The sequence below is a fragment of the Sycon ciliatum genome, chromosome 2 (assembly GCF_964019385.1).
Source record: "Sycon ciliatum chromosome 2, ocSycCili1.1, whole genome shotgun sequence".
NCBI lineage: Eukaryota > Metazoa > Porifera > Calcarea > Leucosolenida > Sycettidae > Sycon > Sycon ciliatum.
In genome coordinates this window covers 34,258,151-34,282,579 of record NC_088644.1, presented here as the reverse complement: position 1 = coordinate 34,282,579, position 24,429 = coordinate 34,258,151, and the positions used below count along the sequence as shown (strand labels likewise).

Below are 24,429 nucleotides of genomic sequence, written 5' to 3'. Positions count from 1 at the left end.
CCTGGGTCAAAGGGTGGTTCAGTTCGTCATGTTGAATGAGCACGATTTGCCAGGCAGTGGTGAGGGCAGCATCATATCAACAGAATGATAGTGACAGCGCGCGCTATGTTGTTCTGGTACATGGCACTGGTAGTCACGAGACTGGGTCACGGGTTAGCCTGGCACATGAAAGACCTAAAAATGCATTCTAGAATATGCATGAATAGTAGTGAACACAAGCGTTTGCTTCATACATAAGTGTACTTTGCACTCGGAATCAGTTGTACTTGTAGTGCACGCACCACGGCACTGGTAGATACATGGTAGATCTACCTACGGTCTACCGAAGAAACGAGACTTTGTCGGAGGGTTCTCGTGAGCTCATCAACGTCAACCTCTAGCTCTGGCTGCCGCTGAATTACGATTGCATGTACGTGTATGAGCGACAAACGACATGCTACAATTAGCGGGGCTAAGGCACCGAACGAAACATTCCACCAGCAGCTCCAACAAGTTACAACACCCCGATTACCTGCGAGACTCGTGCCGTGGGCCGACGACGCGCAATTGTTTTCTTTCAGCAGCGCAGGAAACATCCCCTGGCCTCCGGTGAAGAGTCCTGACTCATTCATTGTCGTTTTCAAAGACTATAATTATACCGGTAACACTGTCACATAAGTTACTTTCTCGCTGATACCTGCCGCTGCTGTTGAAATTTGCCTTGATTGGCAATTTGCTTTCCGGGTCAGGATATCTTCCTGAGTGAGTCGTGCAGTGAGACTCCCATTCCGAATATCGCCAGACCAGGTCAGAACCCATACTTACTGAGTGTGTGTAGAGCCAGTTGTTGAAGTGTGGAGGCCTCGATCGGGAGTTCCCCATACATGCGAGAGAAGTGATTTTAGAATCTATCTGCCGAGGAGAGCGAGCGGATTACAATGATACGTGCAAATCGAGCTGCAGTGTTGCTCATTGCTGCTGCGTGCGCCAGTAGTATCGTTAGCGGTGAGTGCACTGTTTGGAATTCCTTTGCAGTGATGTCTGATGGTCTAAGTCAAGTACATCTACATGTTTGTATGTCTTCAGCTTGTGTGTGAAAGGGGTGGGGAACAGGGGATCAAAAAACTACTTTGGCCAGTGTGTGTGGCAGCAACATCCCTGCCAGCCTAGCCTAGACTTGCTGACACAAGTACCAAAACAGTACTTGCGAGTAGTAATGTTATCAATCAGTGAACTATCTCAGAAGTAGATGGATGCATGACAGCTTCCTTTCACCTCTCTATCAATAATATCAAGAGTAGATAAACACGAGTGTGCAACTCGAGATGGTGTGGCCCACGGCGGAACTTTTTGTTGACGTCATCTTTTCTGGAAATCAGGAGTCAAACCGTACGAAGCACGCGCTGTGAGTCACTTGGGAAGTTTTGCCTCGTGCACTTGGTCGGGTTTACATTACATGGTGGGTGCCCCGCACGTGCTCTCACACTGCTCTGCGGCAAAATGCGTGTGCTCTGTGCAACACACATCATGTTTTCTGAAAAAGGTGACGTCAACAAAAAAACTCCGCCATGGGCCAGGGTATCTGCAGATTGTGCAGAAGAGATGCGAAGTTGCGCCCTCTTGTTAGTCTACTCTTGATAATATCATTGTATTCATATCTTGCTGAATAACCAGGACTGTGCAAGTTCAAATGCTACTCTGATATTTTATGAGGGGTTGAGGGAGGAAGGCTATGGAGGTGTCACTGAGTGCGAACCAAGAGTGAGGTTGTCCGTTTTAACAAAATGCACTGTCAGCACATCCAATGATCTCAGCGTTTGTGGCACTGCCGTAAACGGAGAATTGTTCAAATGGTGTCACTCTCATCGCTCGTAATGTACCAGGGTCAGACCCGGAATCAGGGACCCCCCCCCCGTCGGCCCTTCAGGCTAATGTCACTTTCTTTCCAATTTGCATTTACAGTGGAACTTCTGCAGTCCGTACCCTTTCAAGACGTACCCTTGCTAAGTATGGACATTGTCCAGGGCTAGGGTGTGTGGCTCCATATTGAAGTATGTTTGGATAAGAACGTTATTATCAATGAGTACCTGGGATGCCAAGTACACTTTCTTGTCCCCCATGAAGGTGCACCTCTCTTATCAGAGTTCCAATGTATTGAATCTAACGAATGAATGCCATGAATTCACAGGGTAATTTAGCTGGCTGCAGGCCATCAACGGCCGTTTTGTTGTGAAATTTCCCCCCGCTCCTCGCCACACAACCACTCTCTGACTCATTCAAGCGGGCAAGAGGACGACACAGTTACTTGAACAATACCTCTTGGAGTAAATAACTAACTGGTGGGCGAGAGAACGGGGGAGAAAAGACAAAGAAATAATAAACATGACGACCACGGTACAATACAGTGAAAGCAGAGTCGGACGTTGAAGGGAGCAATGAGTCGGAGAGCGACGATTGTAGTGATCGTGAGAGTACCGGTGAGAATGTTAGTGTTGTGCGTAGGTTTCGTGGTAGCAAGTCTTCAGTGTACAATCATCTGTTGGCTAGTCCTGATTGTTGCAAATAATAAACAACCAACAGTTATAAACAGAGAAAAGGGCGAACACATCGAAACGACCAATCAGGGACTAATACGTACAGAACACATGACCAAGACCAAGACAACCAGACCACGGACGAATCACATATGACTCTCATTCCCAGACCAAACTAGCACTGTGCATGTACAGCATTCACTTGACAGTCACTCTCACACAGACGGAAGCACATCCTCACACTCTGACAACGCGTACTCTTGCATGCACCACATACCATAAACGTCACACATCACCCCATACTCGCGCGTACACTTAGACCATACTATGACATCAGACACTGGACTCCACAAGACAAGAACCAAATACAACGACATGCGTAAATCATGGTCGTAATACAAATTCGCAACAGTTTGATGTAGGGCACAAGACAAGGATGCCATTTGTCGGATTTCATTGGTCAGTACTGCAGTTTTTGTGGCTGCAAGGACGTGTGTTTTCCCGTTTAATGGCTACATCATGACCGAGTTGGTCAGCTTTGCACGGTCTCTGGCTCAAATCCTGAGTCCCGAGGATTTCACTCCTGAGGATTTCTCTTCAGACATTTCTCGCTGCATTTCCCCGGCACTATATCAAACATATATAGATAAAAACAAACTTGACCCCATGCACTTGACCAAGTGCTCTTTACTTTGGTTTGGTGTCAATGTGTGCTGCAGTATCCGCTAGTATACCATGTGGCCAATACGCGAAGATATGTCCACCGAAAGGCTTTCCGGATGAGACTGATTGCTGCTATCGCAACGGCTATTGGCAGTGCTGTGATCCTCGATTCCCGGCCTGGTAGGTCACAGTCTTGCAAAAGCTCAGTTTGTCATCATGCGTACCTAACAAAAGGCACCTTAGAGCTGTGACCGAGAGAGAGAGAGAGAGAGAGAGAGAGAGAGAGAGAGAGAGAGAGAGAGAGAGAGAGAGAGAGAGAGAGAGAGAGAGAGACAGAGAGAGAGCGTTTGCCACAAGGGAAACAGAGTCCACAGAACACTGAGCACAAGAACAATATGCCCCCCCCCCCCCCTCACCCCGTCCTCTTGACCAAGACTTAGACCATTCAAGTTTCATTTGATACTAATATGGAGCTAAAGGGTAAAGAACCAATGAAACTAAAGTGAAATAATAGAAAGTTATTAGAAACCTTTCTAGAAACCTTTCTATTAGTATTACTTACTTCATTAACAAAAACTTCGTGATGGATTTTGATGGATATGAAAATGCTTAGAACAGGCCAAGAACAGTTTGTATCGACTGTATATCACTGGATGGAGGTAGTTCAACCTATGTACAGCGTCTTTACCAGAGAAACTGAAGCCGGAATGAGCAGAGAGTTCACTTTGCGTCGCTTTTGCTAGACTCATTTTTTGACCCTGCGCCGCTGTCGTCATCTGCTGCAATCGAGTCGTCATCTCTCTCGAGTCGTTTTTCAGCTCTTTCAGCCTTGCCTCGCCTTCCTGGATTACACTCTGTTGAACTTTGGTGATACCGCCGTCATCCAAGTTGGGTTTCAAGCTGCGTCACCCGCCCCCCCCCCCCCCCCCCCCCGGCCATGGTGGTGATTACTTGTTTCCACCAGGGAGTTGTAAAAAAATATTTTATGACTCCCTGGCTTCATCTCCACTCTCCAGAACTCCGCGATACGAGGAGTAAAGGCACAGCCAAACTGATTCCATTTTCTCTCTTGCCAGCACTGAACGGCGGTGGCTAGCAAGTCCCGTCGACTTTCCTTAGCCATGAAACTCACGTCAGACTGCAGATTTCTAAAGAATGCATGGTCATCAGCATTCGAATCTGGGCTTTGCGCAGCGGAACAAGAACTTGAATTCAGAATCATTTCATTGCGCCGTGCAATCAGAGCGGCTGCTTGTTCACTTGGTCATTGTGTGGGCTCGCTGCTCCGTTCCATCGCTCTCTATTGCTCTAATACTCAGTGCTAGAGAAGCCAAGCAGCGCATTATGTCCTCGGAGAAGTGGTATTTCAGTTTCGCTCGCCATGGATGTCATCACCTATGTTGCCACAGTGCAACCATTGATTCCGCTTCGTTTGTTGCGAAATGTCGCTTGCCTTGCATCGTATGTCTTTCATGCCATGCCGGGGAAGGCCGAGAAAGTGAACGCGACTCATTTCACGGCAGTTTTTGCGTTAACCAGTCCCTCCAAAATCCGTCACGAAGATTTTTTTTAATGGAGGAAGTAACTTTCATATTATAAATTTCATGGTCCGTAGAGTTTGGGGCGCTGAGTCGAATGGTCTTTGTCCGAGGAGGCTGTGGTCCATGGTTCGTCAGATATACCCAATCGAACGTGTGTGAATGTGAGAGCGCAGTCACCCAGATCCAGGTGATGACGTCACAGGATGCAGCCAGGTAGCCACACCATCTAGTTGTGTACAAATGGCCATTATTCGGAACGCGTTCGATTGAGGAACCATTTGTCGCAGCTCCTTCGGACCAAGACCATTCCACTCAATGTTACAAACACTACGTACCCTGTGATTTTCAGCTCATCAAGTCTTGAGGTTATTTCGTCTTTTACCCGTTTCCGAGTTGGACTGTTTATGTCTGCTGGCCTCCGCGTGCATGCTCGCTGTAGTCAACAAACTCATCACACATGGAACAGGACTACTCCCGCACTGCCGTGCTACGTAACCGTTAGTCGTGCGGTAGATCTACAAGACACGAGTCAAGGGACTAGTCAAGACATGGACTTGTCATGCACTACACTCCTATCAGTCATATCTACAGTCATGTAGTCAAGGAACGTGCACTTCTCTGAGCCGGTGGTTGTGCTTTGAGATTGAAATAAGTTTAGTCTTCCGCATGGAATAGCGATGAAGTCCAGCCTCATTTATGCTACAATTATGAGTCGACAACCGCGACAAGTGATAAAACAGCGAACAGGTCCTGGACCTTTCAGATCCCGTAGTGTTGAGCCCTTAACCGAAGAGTCGTGCCCGTGGTTCAGAGGGCTGCACTGTTTGCCAATCGAGCAGCATCTGAAATATGCCAAGTTTGCACCAAAATAATCACTATGTGACAGGCCACTGGAGTCCAAGCAAGTCGGTAATGAACACTATTTAGTGCACTTGCATCACTCTTCTCCATTTTGCCGACTCTGCTCTTCAGAGATCGGATAATTATATCAGCCTCGTCTGCAATAGCTGCTGCTTCTTCATCAGTCGCAAAAGCAACAGCGCTCACTCTTGACCGGCCCGCACGGCCATTTCTTCAGCAGAATACCGGAGCTTTCAGCCCCAGACAGAAGTCATGAAGGTCAGCCATGGCTACATCCTCACTCTCACATATAATTACGTCTTCGAGGTTGCTTGTGCCACCTACTTTCGGTCGCCAAATCATTTGAAATAACATTGGTGCTATAGCTTTCACGCACTCCTTTTGACATTACTGCACGCTGTGGCATTGCAGAGGGTGTGTCGCAGCTGTATGGCGTCATAGCACAGCCCACCCCCCCCCCCCCCCACACACACACAACTCAGTGTTCAAACGGAAATATCTCAAGAACGCGTTGCCGGAGACACATGGGACCAACACCAGCTGACTCAACGCCCCAAACTCTACGGACTCTAAATTTTAATTTTTTCATCGGACTTCCCCTTTAAAAAGAATGGAAGTAAAAGGAATGTGACCGTAAAGTTTAAAAAGGAAAGGGACATATGGATACAAGTTAAGAGTAACTGTCCACCACTGTCACCAGATACAATAATTATACAGTCAGAAAGTGCCACAATTGGCCACAGAACTGACAGAGAACTGAGCCATTCGACGGCCTGGCACCTAGCTCCAACACATCCCTGAAGCGCTAACCAACAGTCTTCCAACTCGGAAGGTTCTCGGTAAAGGTAGACCAAAAAGGGGAAGGCAAGTGCAAAGAAAATTAGTATAAGCTTAAGTCCCCCGGGAACAAAGAACGTTGACTGTTACTGGACTATGACGAGACCAGTAAGATACTTGACAAAGCGGTTTAACTACACTTGATTCGAAGCAGTAAAGCAGCACTCCACCCCATTTGGGTGGCTCAGAAATATCAAAAATAGGCAAAGAAGGGGACGCTTTGTGAAAACAAATTGTACAAAACCGAACGCCAAACTCCTACAGTACTCCTCATGCATGACAATGTAATGGACTAGTTGACTACAAAACAAGTAGTTTCACACAACGTACCATATTTCCCCGAATATATGTCGCACCTTCTTTACACTAAAATTCAAGGGAAAAAGGGGGTGTGACTTACAATCGAGAATGGCTTACTGCTGAAGTGAATATATCAAAACAATATTGCTTAAATGGGGGTGCGACTTATAATCGAGTGCGAGTTATAATTGGAGAAATACGGTACGTTGTGCCATACGGTTCGTCACGGCTCATCAGGTGTGCAATTTGAAACTCGGATGTTGAGCCAAGAATACAGTACATGTAGTGGACAGTTACTCTCAACTTTTATCCATGTGTCAATTCCTTTTTACATTTACAGTACTCGTGTGATTAGTGCCCCTGGGGTACTTTCTTTTTTCAATGTCCATCACAGATGGGGTACTATTCAAGAGAGGGCATTATTCAAGAGAGGGCACTATTCAAGAGAGGGCATTATTCAAGAGAGGGCACTATTCAAGAGAGGGCATTATTCAAGAGAGGGCGCTATTCAAGAGAGGGCATTATTCAAGAGAGGGCATTAATCAAGAGAGGGCATTATTCAAGAGAGGGCACTATTCAAGAGAGGGCATTATTCAAGAGAGGGCATTATTCAAGAGAGGGCATTATTCAAGAGAGGGCACTATTCAAGAGAGGGCATTATTCAAGAGAGGGCATTATTCAAGAGAGGGCACTATTCAAGAGAGGGCATTATTCAAGAGAGGGCACTATTCAAGAGAGGGCACTATTTTTTCAATGCTGGTCCATTTACGCCATCCAGCATAAAAACAAAGAACGCAAAGAAATACAGAGCCTTTTAAAAGTTCCTGTAAACTACCACGACTCAACAGAAACGGCAACAAGAACTGCGATTTTGATCCTGGAATCACCAGTGCAATGACATGGACAAGTACATCAGCAAAAGAACACCTAACTTGCACATATACTTGGTTACAAGCCTGGGGAGGGGGGGGGGGGGGTGCTATTCAAGAGAGGGCTTTACTTTGTTCAATTGCTCATAGAGACTGGGGCACTATTCGAGATAGGGCACTATTCAAGAGAGGGCTCTAATCGTGCGAGTATGGTATTATTGGCTCAACATCCGAGTTTCAAACTGTAAAGGTTTAGAAACTTTTTTTAAACTGTCTCCGTTCCCGTGGAAACTCTTGAAAACTACTGCCACCAGGAAATTCATAGAGCATGATATGCATGTGAGATTTGGAGCCAAATGCAGTGGAACCAAAATACGTACTATTCAATGTCCCACAACTAAGTCACTTCAAGCACAATTGGGTTAGGATTCTTGTGAATGGCACCTATGTGCAGATCCTGCACTCTGTACGGGGATCTTCCGCCTAACAATGTTTTTACCATAGACTTTGATTTCACTTCGCCAAACGGAAATGGCATAACTACCGTCTCACTTTCCGGAGGACAAGTTCTAACGGAAAGATCAATACCATGTGCCCATGCACGTGCACCTGCGTACGTTTCCGTGTCCCTGCAGAAAAATTGCCCTCATCGCCAGCTCGGGCTTGCTTGGCATCATCGGCGCTGGTGGTGTCATACTGTGTTTCTGCTGCCCCTCTTGTCCGGTGTACAAGAGGAGAGAGAAGGGAAAGGCACTCCTCAGTGTGACGCCAACAAAGTCGTACCAATCTTTGCGCACTGCTACTACGTGAGCTTCTAGTGACACGGTACGTACATAGATGTCTGATGTGAAATTAGCCAAAGCAGATGCCGCAGTGTATGTAATAGAAATTGGATTATTACTGATTCGCAGCTGGCCATTTCCCAAAGATACTCACCACTAGTTTCACTAATATTCACTGCTTTTAGAAGTAGAGGAAACCCTTCTGCAGCTGTGCTTCTCTGACATGATAGCATCAGAGAGAGATAGAGAGTTTGAACTCAAGTACAAAACGGGGAATGGAAACGTATTTCTACAGGAACTCTATCATTCCTTGCTTTGAAGAGCTATGATTGTGCAAGGTGTGAGCATATTTTATAAAGAGTGAGTGCTTGCGACTCCATTTGCAGACATTCACTTGTTCTAATAACTACGGTTACACACATGATATTGAGAAAACACGAAAACCTGCTGGAATTTTTCTGCGGGCGATTGATAGTTCGTTAGCACAGTTGAATTTAGGTCTGTGAAAGTTACTAATTTACAAACCACTCAATCTGTGGACAGCATGCTGTTTCGTTCTTTGTGAACTCCTCAGCGCAGCACAGAGAAAATGAGGCCGAACCCGATAGCAATGAAAATAAAATTACAATTACAAACTATATGGGCTAAATAGCCAGGTGAAGTAGTGAAGGCCACAACCTGCAGCAACATGCACTTCCTGAAGACATTTGAGAGAGAAAATAGATTTAAAAAAGTTGCTTGTGTGAGTCAGGGGTGATTAGCCCATGGCGGATAATGACGGCAGAAAAACTGGCAGAATTTGGTACTTTTTCCGGTATGTTTCATGCATGTTTGGTATGTGGATAAAAAAATGGAGCAGAATTCAAGGAAGTGCCTGCCATAAGGTATGTATTATTCTGCCAATTTCAATGCTTTTCGAGCGGAATCTGCCTATTTTCGAGCAATATCCGTCAAGGGCTATGGGTGATCTGGGCCACAAGTATACCTGCGAAATAATCATAGCCGCAGTGGTAATATTTGACCATCGAGTCATCTCTGTAATACCTTTGACTACGTGAACGTGGTTAAAACACATTAAAGTAACAATGCGGCTGTATTACCAGTGCATTCAGCATATTATGCCACTGATCGTTTTCTACCTGTGCTCTATACACTGCAGTTCATCCTGAGTGGTTCGATATGCTCCCAGGACATGGACAACTGACTTGGTGTTGTCTTGAAGCGACACACTTCCGACTTGATGGCACTAGCCCGCAGGCTTGGATTTCTTGACTGACTTGACTAAAGAACAATGTTGAGACAAATATGACTTCCCAGTTTTCTCGCATGGCCCATTGGATTTTCGGGACTCATATAGAAGTAGTTTTATATACTGCCTCAATGCCTTGTATTTCTGTTCTGCATTGCTATACCATTAGCCGGGACTGTGCCATGGCAGCTACTGGAGCAAGATAATAAATTTTTATTAAAATTGACTTTCATGTGCCTCTGAGTCTGGCAAACTTTTCTAATTGTCCGCATACTCCAACGCAGCCACTTACTTACACATAATTATACATGTAGTCTTACTGGTGTATGTTCACAGAAGAGGCTAGAAGTACACTTTCCCAATGACTTTCAAACATGTTTTATGTGCCATCATGTTTCTTGCTGTGCAATAGACACCGGCGGGCGGCGGACTATGCCGGCATAATTATAGGGCTTGAAAGTGATGACGTCAAAACGGCCAGGGAGTAGTAAGTTGACACCAGATTTCTATTTTTGGATCCACTAAGGTGTGACTTTGCTATTGCCTAAGTATGTGGGTGCATAGCAACCCACTCATGTCGCATGCAGGTGTGACTTTTATTTCGCCAACCCCGCCCCTTAGTAGTCAAATCAGACAGTTTCACTGGCTACATCACCATGCTGGGGGTAAGACGGCTTGAAATGTGCTTAAATCCATGCAAAAACTGGATCCAAGTGGATCCAGTTTTTGAATTTTTGAAATTGTTGCTATGCTGTGACGTAGCACTTTCAAGCCCTATTGGCATAATTTGGTGGTTGAGAATTTGGAGCATAATTTGGTATCCTTTCGTAGGAAGGAGCATAACCACACAAGTGTACCACAGTTCTAGTATGTAGGCTACACAATTGTGTACAATGCACCTGATCAGTGCTGGTGGTCTGCATGGTAATGGGTTCGGAGGTCATGCAGATAGAGTTTTCAATGGAAAGCAGGGTAGAAATCATGGCAATACATTATTGTACGCTCAAACTCGTCTTCGGCAAAGTTCTTTCTCACGTTGCTACAGTACATGTAGCAGAAGATACAAGTGAATCAGCCTTTATTAGGTATCCTGGCCCTGGATTCCTGGGGCGGACGAGATAGTGGCGGGTAGTTCGCAAAACTCCACGTGCATGTACATTATGCATGTTACGAAGTCATGACCTCTGGATTTTAGCAGCCATGACTGTGCACTGCATGCAAGCTATGGATAGTACTCTAATAATTTTTAAAACCCTTGAAGAGGTATAGTTGATGTTCAGTCATGATGGAAGGAGAGGTGGAGCTACGGGAGAGATGAGCTCATTATTCGCGGGGTGAGGGTGACATCGGTTGGACGAGTATGGCGATCACGAAGACAGTTGAACATGATATTTTTCAAAGGTAACTCAAACTATTTATTTTGACAATGAAAACATCTTTTGAAAAGATGTCAACTAATGAATACTGAGAAGAAGTAATGTTTTCTCTTTTCCATGTTGATTTCTAGCATACATGTGGCACGGGTCATGTTCCTTGGTTCGGCTATGCTGATGATATTGGGCTTCATTTACCTTTTATTATTTAATTTTTTATCATTAATTTATTATTTAGTTTGTCTTGTTTGTTATGATTTCTTGGTTTTCCACCCGGTTTAGTTATAATTTAAATTATTATTTGGTGCAGCTTTAGCGCTATGTGGTTTATTATTTTCCTTTTTCTTAATTTCGTATTTAGCGCTTTTGGGCGTCATTATTTTCTTCTCATTATTTCGCACCAAGTTATTATTTGTGGTATCCTCTAGCTTTTGTTTGTTTGCAGTTGTTCTTGTGCAGCCCCCCCCCCCCCCACCCAAACACACATTTTTCGATGCCTAGTTGCAACGCTGACGCCGAGACCTCTGGTCGGTTGAGTTGCTCCCAGCACATCAGCACGTCGTCCCTACATCCCCTATGTTTTGTCCTTTTCCTCGTTTCCTTTTGTTCTCCACCTGTATTCCAGGAGGGCTGTGTCAATAGTAAAAAAAAAAAAAAAAAAAAAATACAGGGACACCTTGGTACAGTATGGGGATACTCATGTAACATTTTGTTGTACTTATGGCCACTTGCAAGCACGAAAACAGCACAATTTTCCGAACTTTGAGGCTCCATACGTACATAAGTACAACAAAGTGAATATGTATCCCGGCGGCCCCGTGTGCCAAAGGATTTGCGAGCATAATGCGAGAATCCATGAAAGCATGCATAATTCCATGATTTCGCGAGCATAATCCGCCGGAGCCTAAGTAGACTACCTGCTGCGCCTTGACTGGCAGAGAGCAACTGACGCTCTTTGATCTTTTTAGCGTCCCAAATTTGCTATGACCAACTCGTTCGCACAGCCTATCCAACATATCTTTATCCTTCTGCTGTGGATGTGTGGGCGCTAATAATGGGCGCAGCACTTCCGTATACATGTCTTGAAAAGGACAGAAAGCCAGCCATAGATCTTGATACTCATGTTATGAGTTGTTGAGCCGCGAGTAGTTCGGGTAGACGTACAGATGGGAAAGAGGGACTGCAAGCAAACAGCCGGTTTAATACAGTAACAGTGGAAAATGAATACAAGGAACAAAAATACTGATCGATATTGGAAAGAGGAAACATTGAGGTGGTGAAGAAGTGGCGTGATATTAGCTTGGGGTGGAGTGAGGCTAGCTTGTTTCTATTTTTAGCGGATATAAACGAAAGGCATACAGGGAGAGCATATTCTAGATCAGGCTGGATAACACCGACAACGAAAGTACGGCGGGCAAACAGGTTCATCTGGCGGAAAGATCGGCGCAGTACACCGATCTTCCGTGAGGCTTTCCGGACGACATTGTTTATGTGTTGGTCAAAGGACAGCTTATTGTCAACAATGACTCCTAGGCATCTGGTGCTTTCCACTTCCCCTAGCGTAACATTTGACAAGGTGATTTGCAGTTGGTATTGGTATTGGTATTGATTTATTTGAATTCGGTATCTCAACAGTACAATGTATAACTTGGGAAGATCCGAATGACATAGATACATAAAACATAAAAGTGGAGTAGGTGCTACAGCTGATCATTTTATCGCAGGTTGTGGGACTAAACTAATACCAGTATGCAAGTACACAAGAAATAAAAGCTGAACAAATACGACTGCATGACATTGGAGAAAAGCACCAATTAGAGCAAAACAAAGCGACACATCACTCATTGAAAACATTTTCAAAAAGGAGCTGTTTTAACCGGGTACATTGTGGCCCGTCATTAAGAAGGCAGGCAAGATGGGCGTTAAATGCAGAAGACGTATTGCAAGACTTCATTTCAAAGGGCAGAGCATTCCTAAGTAAAGCAATCCTACTAGACAATGAGCGATACCCGCATGCAGTCTTATATCGGCATAACGAAAGATTATTTGCAGAAGATCAAAGCCGCGAGTGGTGTAAGCAGGTGTACTGTGCCTACAAAATAGAGAATCTAAACTGGCAACCGGGTGAGCTACTTTACACTGAAAGATAAATTTAATGAACAACTGTAAGAAACGGTGGTCCAGAGGACATAGCTTAAGAGAGTGGTAAAGGGGGTCCACGTCAGCACAGTAATGTGCACCACAGGCAGCTCGGATCGCACGACGGTGAACAGCAAATAGGCGCTCACGGTCTTTTGCAGATAAGCAGGGTAAGAAAGATTGAAATGCAAATTCTAGATCAGATTGAATTACGCATAGCACATAAAGGCGACAAGCGCACGGGGACAGTTGACGAAAAGAACGCCGTAGAGCACCAAATTTGCGTGACACCTTGGCAACAAGCTTATCACAATGAGGTGTGAACGAGAGCTTGTTGTCAATTACAACCCCCAGACAGCGAGCACTGGACGCTTCTGTCAGTACTTTACCATCGATACAGATAGTGGGCGCGGGACAGACCGGCGAGCGCTTGGGAAGTTGGGAGCGATGAACATTACAATTGTTGCCTTTGTTGTTGTTGCTGACTCCCGGGTGGCACGTTTGGGATGGATTTGCATGACAACGGTTTTGTCGGTATTTATCTGCCGGGGAAGGTCCCTCAGGTAGACATTAAAAAGGGTAGGGCCTAAAATACTTCCCTGGGGAACTCCTCGAGACACTGCAAGACTTGAAGACTGGCTGGCTTGCGTGACGACACGCTGAGATCTCCCGGCGAGGCACGACGCAAACCAACGCAGGGCGCTTGCATGAACACGCCATGGAGCGCAACGAGTAATTGTTGATGCTGGACGCGATCAAACGCTCTCGTCTTGTGTTTCCCTCTCTCTTATGGCGGCTTGGAGCTGTAGCCAGGAGCACTTAAAGGCCATGTCAGATTTGTACTCTTGACCTTTTTGTTTTCTTTTGGCATCAAGTATCTCAAAACCGTGTATATATAGCTGGAGGTGTTTTGTGAACGTACGTGATCCCGCGTAGTGTTGTACCGCACCGTACTGCGTGGTACGATAATCTGGCACTAAAATTTCTCTATGATCCATTTCTGGACATCTTGTAATGTTCCTTTTGTAGTCTTCTTGTTCTGGTTTTCTTGCCGTTTCTTTTTCGTCTCTTTGCCTTCCATTGATCGATGTTTGTAGAAAATTTCCTAAACGATATCTCCTACCCTTTGAACCTTGTGTTGAAAAGCCTTGTTGGCCCCACCCATCTTGCCCGAATTCTCAAGCAGCCTCGCCATGGCTTCCGGATTTCTTCCAGTGTTGGCTGTCGTCGTACTTTCCCTTTGCACGTTCTCTGGTAAGTTCTGCATTTTAAAGGACTTGTTATCTTGCATCAGTGCTCTGCATGCAGGGGCGGCAGGAGGTATTGATTTTTATAAGCCCTATGCACGTTGCACGAAATCCCGTAGAATCCCGTAGAATCTTGTAGAATCCCATAGACTTGGTTGGGTGTTGAATGTGCAGGGCCGTGTTTAGTATACTGCTACTTCCAATGAGAAATGAGCCCTGAAGACATTTCATATGAAAACTTTTTCGGACAAAGATCTAGCCGCAGGACCGGTGGAAGCAGTTTTTGATTGGTCCGGCCATACCCTAGCCTTTTATACAGTTTGTGTATGATATGGAGGGTATACACATGACTTTCATACAGTTTGTGTATGATATGGAGGGTATACACATGACTTTCATACAGTTTGTGTATGATATGGAGGGTAGTCACATGACTTTCATACAGTTTGTGTATGATATGGAGGGTATACACATGACTTTCATACAGTTTGTGTATGATATGGAGGGTAGTCACATGACTTTCATACAGTTTGTGTATGATATGGAGGGGATACCTGGTATATGCATGACCTCCTCAGCAGCAAACACTTCGGTAGCCAAAAGGTTCGACCAGCCATGGCCTGACCAACCGGACCGGTTCCGCCGGGCCTGTCTAGGGCGTGTTCGATTGCTAGGATCGGGATCCCGATCCACCGGATCCACTGGACTCGCACCCTTTCGATTGGTCGAATTCGGATCCGGATCCTTCGGATTTGGACCCGGTCAACCCACCTCGGGGAGCAGGGTTGACCGGATTCAACGGATCCAAATGTGACCTTTGTGCGTATATGCTGTCCCTCCAGGAACTTGCGATTCCGCGGCCGCGTTGTTTTCCGCGATTTGAACAAAAGTCCGTGATATCCGCGATATTTGAAAAATCATCCGCGTTATTGTAGAAAACTGTCCTTGATACTTGAAAAGCACCGCGATATTTCGAAAAGCAACCGCGATATTCGGGTCTTTCTTCGAAGTTGTTTAGTTCTTCAAGCTCATCAGTAGTTTACTTGCGAGATCGACACCAGAATGGAGAAGTTTCTGGTCAAATCAGCGGCTGACAAGTCACAAAATAAGGCTCGCGTCGAGTGTTGTCCGAGGATGGAGGAAAGCTGTCTTGCAGTTGAACACAGTCAGCGCAGCACACGTACGTTCTGTTTTGTCATGCATGATTTATGCTGTACGACCCGTACATCGTACACCACTACAGTACAAGTACCAAAATCGGCCGCAATTTCCGCAATTTACCACAATAATCCCGCAATATTTGACAAAATCCGCAATATTGCCCGCAATTTGTGGCATTTTACCTCGCAACTTTTTCCGCGATATTTCCGAAATGTCTCCGCAAGTTTCTGGAGGGACAGGTATATGGCAGGTAAAATCACTTTTGTACACAGTGTGGTATGCACGCGTGGATCGAGATAAAGCTTGTTGACTTTTGTACGACGCACGCGTGATGAGTACGACTTTCACCCTTTTGGGTGACTTGTGAGCGCCATTTTATTACTCCGTCAACATGGCAACAGTCAAGGTCCAAAATAAAGTGTTCAGTTGACTCTAAAGGATCGGACGGATCTGAGATCTGGATCCCGATCCCGATCCTTACCAATCAAACATGCCCCTAGCTAGTCATTAGTTCTATCCAAAGTGATGAAGCTGGAAAAGGGATTTTTTGCCACTGATAATGAGGCTAAATTCATCAAATATGCATGTAAAGCACACAATCGCAAGTTCGTGTTCAGGACACGGTCGGTCTTTAACACATTGAGCCACTCTAACAGTCACATCAGCACTTTGCTCCATATCAGACAGACTCTCCTCCTTGCATTCTCTTATAATCCTGCTTCTATGATGTTTATGCATGGTGCACAGTGCAATAATGCGTACATTTGGATTGTACTGCATGTGGCACGGTGCAACGCGGTCGCGGGTGGGCGGTCGTCGGTCACGTTGAGCGAGTGGTCGCCTTATCCGAGCTGTTTTGAATGTGAATGCGTCCGTGAGAAGGAAAAGTGGTCGCCATGGTCGAGTGGTCACCATATCCGAGTGGTCACCATATCCGAGTGGTCACCATATCCGAGTGGTCGCCATTATAGGTTTTGCTGTATGTTTGGAATGAGTGTAAGTACAGTAAAAACCTGGTTTAAGCGGCCACCCCACGGTGCAAGCAAAAGGGGTCGTTAAAGCCAGGTGGTCTTTAGCACCAGGTCCCAGAGTGTCTGTGTAGAACTGTCGGTGCATGGAAAAACGGTCGTTAAGAGCAGGTGGTCGCTAAACCCAGAGGTCGCTTAGGCCCTCTGCAGACTACGTACATAGAACATCCAGTACAAAATCACATAAAACCTAAAAGGCAACATTTTTCCAAGCCCGCATTCAGACTACACATTTTACATGCAGTATACAGGCAACCTTTGACCCCACGCTATTCCGCAATGGACCTGGGATGTGTGAAAGCAGCCGGCAGTCGTACAAAGTTTGTACATTTGTACGATGGTTGGTGAAAGTACGATAAATGCAGGAAAGTTGCCTTGTACAAGGGTTCGCACCCTGCCTGAAAGGATTGGGCAGCTTTTTAGGCTTCCTGCCAGATTCTTGTTGTTGTCTTGTAAACTTCTATGTAAATGTGACTTATAGGCTGTTTTGTACCTAGTCTGAAGAAGGCCTCACACCAGATTTTACTGTACCTTGGATAATAAGTACCTTGGATAATAAGTACCTTGGATAATAAGTACCTCTGATACTAAGTACAGTAGAACTCTGATAAGATGTACCTCCATGATGGGCTGCAGGAAAGTGTACTTAATATCCAAGGTGCTTAATATCCAAATATGCTTCAATAATGCATATGGGTGGAGACACGTGTGGCCCGAACTAGGTCCAATGTCCGTATCCAACAAGTGTACGTATCAGGGTGCGTACTAGGCGATTTCCACTCTACACTTTCTTGCTCCCCACGAGGGTACGTCTCCCTTATCAGAGCTCCCCTGGCTGTAGTTTGCATCTAAGGAATGAATGTCCTGGGTAAAGCCGCCGGGCAATTTTTTGTACAGCTTCAGGCCACCGATGGCTGGTTGAAGTAGGGCGCACGACCATTGCGGGTGGGATTTCATTGGTCAGTACTGCAACTTCATGGTTGCAAAGGATGTGTGAGTGGTGCTGTGTGATGGCTGCATCATGACCCAGCTGGTCAGTATTGCAAAGTCTCTGGCTCTAATCCCGAGTCTGGATGATGGCACTCATCATGGAGAATGTCTCTTCATACTGATTTTCCGCTACACACACCCTACACTACATCAAGCATCTGTAGTCAAAAACAAACTTGACCCTGTGCACTTGACCAAGTGCTCTTTACTTTGGTTTGATGTCAATGTGTACTGCAGTTTCCGCTGGCATACCATGTGGCCCATACGGGAAGGTGTGTCCACAGAAAGGCTTTGAAGATGAGACTGCTTGCTGCGGCCCAGATCACTTCGGTTATTGGCGGTGCTGTGATCCTCGATTCTCTGCATGGTAGGTCAGACTCTTGCAAAAGCTCAGTTTGTCATCATGCATACCTAACAAAAGTTACCTTAGAGCTGTGACACAGAGAGAGAGAGAGAGAGGGAGAGAGAGAGAGAGAGAGAGAGAGAGAGAGAGAGAGAGTGAGAGAGAGAGAGAGAGTGAGTGAGAGATAGAGAGAGAGAGAGAGAGAGAGAGAGATAGAGAGAGATAGAGAGAGAGAGAGATAGAGAGAGAGAGAGAGAGAGAGAGAGAGAGAGAGAGAGAGAGATAGAGAGAGAGAGAGAGAGAGAGAGAGAGAGAGAGAGCGTGAGAGAGAGTGAGAGAGAGTGAGAGAGAGAGTGAGAGAGACAGACTGTGTCAGAGGGCAGTAGTCAAAAGAGCAACAAAGTCCCAAGCTGGCTTTTCCACACAACACTGACTCAGTGAGCACAAGAACAATGTGCATATCCCAGTTTGAACGCATACAAACGTGACCCTTATATAGCTAACAGTTTTTTGTTTATAATGAACCAAATCGTGTAGTAAGTAAGTAAATTATCGTGTCCGGTCCCGAAGGGAACTCACGACGGCCGCTAACACCCGACAAATCCTAGCGGCAGATGCAGCGCCTAACAGTGGGGGTGAGTAGATAAGTCTCACAACCACCATGACCACTGGCATAAGTGCCGAAAACGACCCCATTAGCTGCATCCATGTACCCCTTGTGCCTGGCCACAAGTTCCCAGTTGACTGTGGGTAGCAGCACGGCTGGAAAAACCGCTCCCAGGCAGTGTAGGGCCGCGTGTAAACCAAGTGCACTCATACTGTCGTGGGCCACTTGCCAGTCATGACTTGCTGCTTGTATAGTGTGAGTGCATTTCTGTTATAACAAACTTCAGCTATACACATACTAAATCTCCTGCACAATGGTCTTCATTATATCAGGAGTTGACTGTGGTTATGTTTCTGTCCGTGCAGGAAAATTGCCGTCATCGCCGTTTCTGGCTTGCTGGGCATCATCAGTGCTGCCAGTGTTGTACTGTGTCTCTGCTGTCCCTCTTGTCCGGTGTACAAGTGGAGACAGAAGGGAAAGTCGCTCCTCAGCGAGACGCCAACAAATTCGCACCAACCCTTGCTCACTGGAACAGCATGAGATTCTGGTTGCGCGGTACGTACTTCTGATGTCAATTAGCCAAAGCAGATGCTGAAGTTGATTAATATGATGGTAACACACACACACACACCTGACAATATGGCGGTAAACACACGCCTGCCCATACACGCTCTCTAGGCTGCAAAGTTATTCTGGAACAGAGCTCTCCTTCTCACCGCCGCCACCATCACCATCAGTTCGCGCCTGGCGCCTAGTCGATGCATGGCTAGTGGCTATTAATCAACCCTCAGTACAGCTGCAGTGGTGCCTTCAACTTCATTCTCCCGAGGTGTTGCAGTGCACTGTACATGTGTATGTAATAGAAGTTGGATATTATGTATTCGCAGCTGGAGAACAACATTACAGCCGCTTCCCAAAGATGCTCACCACCATCTTTGCAACACAGCCTTGTGTTGACCTCTTTGGACGAAGACTTTTTGCAGCTTTCTTCTTTCGGCATGATAGCAACAAAAGTCAGAGAGAGTGTTTGTACAATACGGAGAATAGAAACTTTCTTGTACAAACATTATCATTCTCATTCCTTGCTTTGAAGAGCAACAATTTTTTAAGCTTTAACCCTTTAACGGTCTCAGAATCCCGTCAAAATGAGGCTATTTACAGAATTCAACAATTTCGTACCTTGATTCATCCATAACTTCAGTTTCCCTTCGCTGATTTTCGTGATCTTGGCCTCTCTGGAAAGCTCTGGACACGAGCAACACGCCGAGCTACAATTCGACACCAAGCGTGCCGTGGATCCAGCGCTGCAGCGCAGCGACATCGCCCCAGTGCTTGATTCACGACGAGAAACAAGATTCAACAGCCATTTCCCTCTCCTTGCTCACATCGAGCTCACATTTTTTGTGAGGAGTGCTGCGAGTCCATATGTTATTAATCTTAATCTTAATCTCTTAATCTCAGGGTCGTGGGTTCGAGATCCAAATATGGGATGCGTATAACATTACCTCCCCCCGTGGGGAACAAAAATCATGTCCCCACGATCTAGGAAAAAAAATTGATAATACTAAGAATTAGGCATGCATTGTAACAAGCACACATATACGTACACGTACACCACTACGCACATACAAGTCAAACATGCACTCATTCCGCAGATACCCACATGTGCAATTAATTATTCTAAAATTAATATACTACTCTACAGTGGATCCTACTCTGCATCGGACCAGTCGGCCTCCGAAACCAGTTCTGGGTCCTGGCTGAAACGGTCGAACCGGCCCGACGGGTTCGACGGTGGCGGTGGTGGTGGAGGTGTGGTCGGTGGGGGAGGAATCGCCCGGGGTCGGGCCCGCTGTTGGAGGCGAGCTGCGGCCCGTCGCCGAGACCTGGCGATGAAGGCGGGGGTTCGACGACGGCGGGTCTGGCGTGTATTGCGGCGTCGCTCAATCGTCCGTCGAGCATCCTCCGGTGGCATTAGTGGGCGTGGTGGTGTTGTGTGCTGGGAAGGGTGTTGTGGTTGCAGTTGATGTTGGATTTGTTGCTGAAGGTGTTGTTGAAGGTTTGGTTGGTGGTGATGTCGGGGGTGATGTTGGTGGTGTTGTCGGGGGTGATGTTGGTGGTGTTGCTGGTGGTGATGTCGGCGGTGATGTCGGTGCGGATGAGGCGGTGAAGGAGGGGGTCGTTGGAGTTGCAGGGTGATGGTCCTGCACATCACGCGCAACCGAAACCAACAGAGAGAAAAACAAACACGCAACACCGGACACCACAGCAGACACACCAACATCCACAGGTCAAACTCGACAGCGAGGACGAACACTCGGCTGGAGATTAATACTTGTAAACAAAAAGAGTGACAGAGGGTACTACGACAGCGAGGACGAACACTCGGCTGGAGATTACTTTAAAAAATTGACTGAGGGAAACTGCGACAGCGAGGACGAACACTCAGCTGGAGGTCTCAGAATAAGGGTGTGAACGAAGAGGGCAGGCGGGGAAATGGGTCAAATATGGTTATAAGTGTGTACGTACGAACTACTGCATGCAAGGCTAGGGGTAGGGGGTAATGGGTCAAATATGGCTATGAAGTGTGTACGAACTACTGCATGCAGGGCTAGGGGTAGGGGGTAATGGAGTGCGTATGAACTACAGTCCGTTTCAAAAAGATTTACAATCCTGGCGATCGCCCGCGGAGTTTGGCGTCTTACCGTATGAGCACTCGAGCGCTACCTGGAAAAACTCACTGTGAACTCGAAGAAATATTCCGCGCGAAAGCAGGAAAAATGACAACTCACTCACGTTGATACAGTCATGTACGTCTGGTTTACAACAAACGAGTTCTTCCTCGTATCGATAATGGAGTCAGAGAGGACATGTCGAAACGAAAGTGTTGTAAATGTTGACGAGCTGCATGGGTCCCAATTCATTTTGTGACCAAAATAGTTTCTTTGAGCTACGATGCAATTTACTCACCGTGTGACGAAAACGATATCGACACGGACTCATTCCCAAGGCCATGACTTGGCAAAGCTATCCGTGTGACTTCGACATTTTGAGAAAAGCAGACGCTTGTGAAAGCTGATGGAAGACGGCGTTGACTGCTAAATTCAAATAAATTGGCGATCTTGAAATACTAAAATAAATCTCAAAAAGCTACAGCGCGATCACGGATGACTTCCATTATATTTATAATTCACTCACCCCATTGCAGTGTTGTGGGTGTGTTCACATGGCATGAGCCAGTGAAGTGTCAGTCAGTTCGGCAGGAAGCGCGAGCTCCAACAACAAGTCGTTTGGTGCAGCCATCTTCTTTGTCTTGTACCAGCTTGATCACCAAAACAATGAAAAAAAAAGTATGACTTGAGGATAGGTTGGGATTTGAACTCACAACTTCATGGTCAGCAGACAGCATTCATAACCACAAGGCCAAAAAGGAAGGAATAAATCGTGGGTTTTGATAACAAATCGATACTGGCTTCCTGGGCAAATTATAAACCATGGGAAAAGGCCGGAAACCTGGCCGAAATTCTAACTCCTTAACGGTGGGTCCAATTGTTCCGAAACCTTCACAGAAGAATTTGCCGTGTCCTAACAAGCCATTCTATGTACTTTGTTGTCCAAATTTCCCTTATCTTCATACTTTTTAAGACCCAAACCTGATTGTAAATCTTTTTGAAACAGACTATACAGCATGCAGGGGTAGGGGGTAATGGAATGTGTACGAATTACTGCATGCAGGGGTAGGGGTAGGGGGTAATGGAATGTGTACGAATTACTGCATGCAGGGGTAGGGGGTAATGGAGTGTGTATGAATTACTGCGTGCAGGGGTAGGGGGTAATGGAGTGTGTATGAATCATGCCGGGGTCAAGATCCAAATATGGGATGCGTATAACATTACCTCCCCCCGCGGGGAACAAAAATCGTGTCCCCACGATCTAGGAAAAAATAAATATCAATCTTAGGCCATGGTAAAAAATAAAGTTGATTCTCAGGTCATGAGCCTGTGAAAATCGGTGCGAGCGAGCGATTTTTTATTTTAATTCCCACAATTTTTTTATTTCCAAAGATAGGGTCACACATGTGTACGTGTACGTCACAGGTTCATAATTAATTTATAATTTATTTTATTATTCAGGCCAGGGAGTAGAAAAATACCGGTATTTTACTACTCCCGGATTCATGCCTTTCGCATTGACCGTTTTCATGCACGCATATGCATGCATAGAAATAAAAAAAATCGTCGGTGCGCCACCAAAAATCGATGCGCGCGTACTTGAGAATCAAAGATATTTTTTACCGTGGCCTTAGGGGTCGTCCGCAATTATCGAAAGTGTTTTCCAATCCGTAGTAGCTTCAAATTTTTCCTCACCCACCCACCCACCCCCCTCCCCCAGTCCGTAATAAAATATTATTGATGGACACACAATCAGAGTCACCAGCGGTTTTGAAAAAGGGTTGCTTCTTCACCGCCTTTCCAAACAACGTCGCCTGTCTGGACATAGTCAATAACAGTCGTCAGCGCCAGCGCTAGACGGAAGGCCTTCAAAGGAGTGCATGGAAGACGGTACTCTGGACGAAGGAGACAGTGAAACTCAAAAATAGAAAGTGTCGACTCGCCGTCGAATGCGCCGAACTAATACTTTATGATCCCCGGCCCAGGAGCAGCCAAGGAAGCGCGCGCCGGGGCGCAGAAACTGCCAGAACTACAAAAATATTTGTAGTGGACAGTTCGCGCGCAGCCGCGCGTGGAAAACAGGGGCTACACGTAGATGTACACGTGGCACGCGCACGTGTCATTTCGGAAGTTTTTCAATCCGTAACTGGCCTTGACCCACCCACCCACTTTCGAAGCTACTACGGATTGGAAAAAACTTTCGATAATTGCGGACGACCCCTTAATAATATGGGATGCGTATAACACATACTCTCATTTGAATCCGTGTCTCTATGGCGACAGCTAGCTGCAAAGGGAAAAACCCGTCCTCAAGACCCAGCTCGCCCACTCAAATCGCAAATGAGCCGTGACGCAGATCGCGAGCTTCGCAGCATCGCAGCTGTTCACTCTATCGCTTCGGCGATTGTTCCTACGGATAGCCTGGAGCTTTCTCTTCAACCCAGATATTTAGATGTTCAAATTTGCTCAAACATTGACTGAGTTACGATAGTTTGAAAAAATCGATCACCGGTGATCGATTTTCAAATGTGAGACCGTAAAAGGGTTAAGTCAGCCGAAATACCGGCCATGGGGAAAAGGTGGCAACACAGAAATTAATATAGCTCGTCGCTCTAGAGTGCTCAAACTACGAAAATTAGTGAGCAATCATGAATGCATAACATAGCAGCACTAGATCAGCCTACCGAGAGTGCTGAACAAGACGAATGCCAAGGAGGAGCTTGCAAATAATGTGGGTTTAAAAATAAAAATGTATAAAAAGTTGCTCATGTGGGTCACGAGTGATTAGAGCCCTTGCTGCATGGCAGAAAAATTGGCAACATTTGGTACTTTTTCTGGTATGTTTCATGCATGCCGGTTCAGTGTGGTATCACACTATGTGGGTAAAGAATGAAAGAAGGTGCCTGCCATATGCCTTGTGTGTATGGTTCTGCCAATTTCAATGCTTTTCAAGCAGAATAAACCAGTTTTTCGAGCATTATCCGGCAAGGGCTATGGGTGATCTGGGCCACAAGTATGCCTGCGAACTAATCATGGTGTGGTATATTTGCCCACGGAGTTATCTCTGTAATGCCTTTGGCCACGTGAACGTGAATAAAACACATTGAAGTGACACTACAGCTGTATTACCTGCATTCAGCATATGCCACTGATCGTTTTCTACCTGTGCTCCGTACACTGCAGTTCATCCTGAGTGGTTCGATATGCTCCCAGGACATGGACAACTGACTTGGTGTTGTCTTGAAGCGACACAC

At 46.0% G+C, this 24,429-nt stretch overlaps 2 long non-coding RNA genes across 2 annotated transcripts; both read left to right on the top strand.

Moving 5' to 3' along the window:
- Positions 1–469: 469 nt before the first annotated feature.
- On the top strand, positions 470–10,007 carry LOC135809790 (uncharacterized). Its single transcript, XR_010552240.1, has 4 exons — positions 470–984; positions 3,233–3,356; positions 8,220–8,409; positions 9,526–10,007. It is a non-coding gene; the product is annotated as an uncharacterized LOC135809790 (long non-coding RNA).
- Positions 10,008–14,155: 4,148 nt separating this feature from the next.
- LOC135809791 (uncharacterized) lies at positions 14,156–24,429 on the top strand. The gene is made up of 4 exons (XR_010552241.1): positions 14,156–14,381; positions 17,791–17,920; positions 18,869–19,058; positions 24,359–24,429. It is a non-coding gene; the product is annotated as an uncharacterized LOC135809791 (long non-coding RNA).